This window comes from Macrobrachium rosenbergii, chromosome 22 (genome assembly GCF_040412425.1).
Source record: "Macrobrachium rosenbergii isolate ZJJX-2024 chromosome 22, ASM4041242v1, whole genome shotgun sequence".
Taxonomy (NCBI): Eukaryota; Metazoa; Arthropoda; class Malacostraca; order Decapoda; family Palaemonidae; genus Macrobrachium; species Macrobrachium rosenbergii.
This window is the reverse complement of record NC_089762.1, coordinates 9,384,861-9,390,295: the sequence shown is the minus strand read 5'-3', so window position 1 is coordinate 9,390,295 and position 5,435 is coordinate 9,384,861. Positions and strand designations below refer to the sequence as shown.

Here is a 5,435-nt window from a genome sequence, read left to right as displayed (position 1 = left end):
CATTTGGCCAACACCGGAGGTATTTTTAGATTCTGGGTGAATGAACCCGTATATTTATATACCGTCTGGGATTCGGAGAATTTCCCAGTCGTCTGAGAGGATAACAGTACAACGGCCTAGTAATTTTCCCTATAAGCGGAGTTTAAATTTCGCTTTCCTAACACCTAACTCGAATTCTAACTACACTGAGAGAATTTTCAGCAATGCAAGCTGACTTCGTCGTGTCCCACGTGGGAATTTTATTCGCGCCTAAATAACAGTTCGCTAATTCGAAATGCGAAGTAAAAGTTATCACAGAGAATTTCTTTTCGCACTATTCCTCGAAGCAAAGGATGGATTTTAACACTGGTTATTTCCTAACTAGCCTAACTACCTATCCTGAAAGGCATGCATTAACGAATCTAATACGGCGGTTCTTTTCTCTCAGTGATTACATGCGTCCCTATTTCTAATTCCTAGGAACAGTCACGATTGTAAAAGGTTTTGCTAAGATTAACACATTACTTACGTGGAATTTTCTGGATCTGTGTGCTGGTTTTACACAAAAGGTTCGTAATTGTCTCGTACCCAGCTTAGCTTTGCTAATAGCTGATCTGGCAAGTTGCAAATGCAATAAAGCAACACTAGGGGAACTGCAACTGCAAAACGAGATCTATGGCCAGGTCGCCATTTTTACGTTTTTCCGTGGTTTTAGTTTGAAATATACTCTGTGAGACAGGTAGCAACAATTTAAGTTAATTTAGCCTTGTGATTCTGACTTCGTGGGTACGGGAAAACGTAAAAAAAGAGGAAAACAAAGGAGAATTTCATATGAGCTTAGGGCTCTTGTTACTGAGGGAAATATTACGTAAAACACGTGGGCAAATTTAAAGTAGTGTATTTACATAAATGATATCAGTACGGGAAAGAGGAACTCAAGTAGATTACTATCCTGAAGGAGATTCCTACGGGATTGAATGAAACTGATTCCAGACACGGTCCGAGAAGCTTCCACGAAATAGGATCCCTCTGTAATGAGAGATATGCACATTATACGCCAGTAATGAAATGGACAAAAGAATAATGAATTCGAAGCTGCACTGAGGGTGCCAAAGGAGTAATAAAGAATTAATACTGCCGATGCAAGAGGCGCACGGACATTAGACAAGGGAGATTTCTGGCTTTCTCTTTAAGAAAATATTACGAGACAAAAGCGTGACTGAAATGGGGCTCTTCCAGGGCACTTTACCTTAGCAGATTTTCCGAGGGCGCGTAGAAGGCGGTCCGTGGATGACTTGCGATTTCCGAGGACGAGTTTCTTCCACGTGGTGAGATGCAAGGGCTTCCGTAAAGGGGCAAGGCGATGGGGACTCCTCGAAACTCCAAGCAATGGCGTGTGGGCTCGAGGAATACGGTTGAAGGGCACGAGGAGAAGTATACTTTGGGAAGGGCCACGTGGTTAGGATGCAAGGGCATCGATGGGGCCAGGTGTTGAGGACGTCTTCACAAGTTCACTCCATATCTTCCAGCCCGCGTGTGTGTCCTGAGACCTTGGGTTTTGCCTTTTATCCCCTCCTATGGGACAGGGGTGCGCCCAACACAGATGCTTTGACTCATTGCACCTGCTGCCCGCAGGGGAGGTTTTGGCCTGTAGGAGAAACGCCCAAGCCAGATTACTTTTGCCTCGAAGGAAAGATCTTTATCAAAAATGGGAGCGCCTTTAATCTTTTAAACCTTGTTTTTAAGTCGATAGACAGATGGTCTATCGATCGGCCGGCTGGCAGTAAATGAACAACCAACAACAACAAAGGAGGGGGGGGGAGGTAATTTGCTAGCGAATTCTTGCTAATCATAATAATATATATATATATATATATATATATATATATATATATATATTATGTATGTACTGTATGTATATATATAGCGAGAGAGAGATGCCTCATAGCAACATGTCGACTATAATTCGAAATACTAAACTTCTGATCTATACCAATAGTAGGCGCACAGTCTCCCGGTTCCTAATCTTAAAGACCTGATTGTTCCCAACCCATCCGTGACTCCTTGTCCTTCATCCGTCTCCCTCTAAAACCGCTTATCATTTCATATTATCTCCACTTGATCAAAATACGCATTATTCGAAAATAAATAAACAAATAGAAATAAATAAATACTTGAATAAATAAATATTAATAAAAGATAAATAAAGAAAAACAAATAAATAAAAATGAATGCAAATAAACAAACGAAAAGATAAAAATAATAAAAAAAAAATAATAAGTTATTGCCTCAGCCTAATTAGCAATGAGTAGAAATACAGTATTACAGAAAGATCTCCCTTTTTAGCACCCCACGGAGAATGAATCCTGTAGCTGCCATGTTGTTTGTGTACTCTGCAGCTATGATGGGTAAGACGTGGGCAAAAGAAAAGGGTTTTCATGCAACCATTCCGGTTTTTATTTTTCGTTTTATTGAAAAAAAAAATCAGCGCAAGTTGGTAAGAGAACACTATTATATTTCTTGAAAATTTCATCATGCCACAATTACTGTATCTATCTGCTAAGTACTAAATAGAAGAGCTCGCCGAGCAGAGGGATAAGAAAGCGGATTATGCAAAGACATACAGAGTATTCTTTTCCATATAATCATTTTCGACAATACCAATTCACATTTTCATAGGTTGTGCCTCAAATGCAAAACCAGAAGAATGCTGTAAGAAACTGGCAAACTGCTTTACATAGGCATATATGGTTCGAGTAGCAAAAATCTTCAGCACTCAGAAACACGTTCAATGCATTTTCTGGCAGTGCATTGAACTCTACAGAACGATATTTTGATCAAGTCCCTCCAGAACAAAAGGAGTATCTGGAAATCTTGGAATCAAAAGAAGGACAAAGAAGTTTCCTGCTGTGACTCGGAAGGAGATCTTGTGGCTCGAGGCTTCGTTCATTTCAGGTCTCAGATTTTTGACTGCTGATAATCATTGATTCTCTCATTTAAATCTCAGTGACACTGCCTTTCAAATAAATTGCGGGAAAAAGTCATTTATCATTTTATGTGTACTTGTCTGCACGAGCACTCTCTGAGAAAGTAAGCTTGAGGCCGACAGCAGATATGCGGCTCTGTCCTCCCACTGACTAGAGGGAGGGAAAGAGTTTCCTGCGACAAAGTGGTCGGAAATTCTCTTGGATGACAGATGCACTAAAGCACTTGGAATGCGAGTTCGAACCTTCCCAAGGGATACAACGTATTCTCTCATTTGACTGCCAGTTACTAATTATACACACACACACACACACACACACATATATACATCGCCACCCTCATAAACTAACTGCCTACTAAGGGATTCAGAACCGATGAAACACGGTTTTTCAGCAACAACTTTTTATCAAAGCATCGGATAAAGCTGAAAGTTGGCAAGTGTATATTTTATAACCCTACCTAATTTTTGCAAGTATTATTTAGAGCCTAAGTTCGATAGTTTTGATATTTATAGAGTAAAATGAAGTCACCGATGCCGGGACCGAGAAAATCACAGACAAGGATTCTAAAACAATTCGTGACGTAAACATATGACGTCATGGGCTCCGCCCATCCACCAGGTAGGCGGTGAATGGATATGCTTAAATGCTTAAAGAATTTAGGCTTCGACAAATTCGATAATGGCCAGGAGGATATGGAATTGTCCCCGTGGTTGCAAGACTGCATTTGTGCTAACTTACCACTTTGTATTGAAGCGAGAAGACCTGTGGCAAGATTTTCTAGTGTGAATAGGTAATTATTTCTATGGTGGGTAATGGTTCTTGGCCGCCCCAAAAGTGCAGGCAGGAGCTGTTAGACAACACGTCATTTTGAGGAAGAGTACTTGAAATCGGACATTATCCATGAGAGCGTGGGACCAGTCATTATTGATCTCGCTAGCGACGATGAAAACGTGGATGATGACCTCCTCCTCGAGTGACGACGACGAAGACATTTTGTAAATTAATTATGTATAGTGTTAGATGTTTTATTTGTACCTCTAAAACATATCTATTAAAACACAGTGATTATAACAATATGTTCCTCATTCAAACTGATTTCAATATATTTTCCTTTCCATGCATATCAATATAAATCGTGTTACATTTGATTGATATTGAAAAAGGTAAATAATAGCTTGAGCTTGCCCTCAAAATCTTGACTCCTACCAGTACCTTTTATTTGCAGCGAGTATACAAGCGCTGTTTAGGGTGTTATATGATATAAATAAAAAACCAAGAAAAATAACAATGGGTTACATTAACTGAAATAAAACAATGGCGTTGACTTTACAACTCTAACAATTGAGGGAAATGAGGCATCATTGCTTTTCATTTAAATTCTACTTCTAGTGACCGCTCCTGACATGCTGCAAACAGAAGGCTATAGTGTCAAAACCTGAGATAAACAAAATGGATTGTCTTTTTGTATTCCCGCCCTGAATAGATGTAGATCTAACAAATGAGCTATAGACTGGTTCATTATGTGGATGAACTACTTGCACTGAATTATTTGTAAAGTAGAAACAATACGAATATCAAGAAAATGGAAGAAATCCAAGCTAACAACTTAGTCTAACAACTGCTGTGAAGTTGCAATGAAACCTCCACAAAATAATAATAATAATAATAATAATAATAATAATAATAATAATAATAATAATAATAAAATTATTGAGAATGATAATGCTATCAAGGGGACGATGACAAATCCTGCTCGCCATCATTGATATTGCTGAAGCCTTGTATGGGTATTAAAAGGCCAAGAGACACAAGGTCTACCCAATTGGATGACATATCTTCGAGGTACATGCTCATTGCGGCAATTCACCTGCTGATGCAATAAGGAAGTAGACAAAGCTCCACCTACATGGGATATTTGGGGGAAAGTGAGCAAACCTTCCCTTTCTCTTGGTCTTGGGTGCTAATATCAATTAGTGAATATGCCATCGCCAAGTGGGCAGAGCCACAGTGAAGAGACGTTTTCCCCATATGTAAACTTCTCTTCACTGTGGGTGGAGCCTCATGACGTCATAGGTTAACGTCATTATTGTGTTCAAAACCCTTACCTGCGATTTTGATGGCTCTGGCATAGGAAACCCACTTTTACTCTGGTAAGTACCAGAACTATTGAACTTAGGTAGTAAATAACACTTGCAATAATTAGGTAGGGTTATAAAATATACACTTGCCAACTTTCACCTTTATCCGATGCTTTGATAAAAAGGTGTTGCCGAAAAACCATGTTTCATCAGCTCTGAATCCCTTAGTAAGTCATTTTTCATTGATTTTTGGATTTTTGCCTAAATCAAATCTCAATATGTGCGCACCTACTGGTATACTTGCCTAAGTCGGATATAGAAAGTAAGTGGAATAAATTTCCCAAAGCTTTCTGCCTAAGTCACTCAGTGACTTAGACATTATTATCACTAT

At 39.2% G+C, this 5,435-nt stretch overlaps 1 long non-coding RNA gene across 1 annotated transcript; it reads right to left on the bottom strand.

The window, feature by feature from the left end:
- Positions 1 to 861: 861 nt before the first annotated feature.
- LOC136850369 (uncharacterized) lies at positions 862 to 1,529 on the bottom strand. The gene is made up of 2 exons (XR_010856604.1): positions 1,229 to 1,529; positions 862 to 1,008 (listed from the first exon to the last, which is right to left on the bottom strand). It is a non-coding gene; the product is annotated as an uncharacterized lncRNA (long non-coding RNA).
- Positions 1,530 to 5,435: the final 3,906 nt, after the last annotated feature.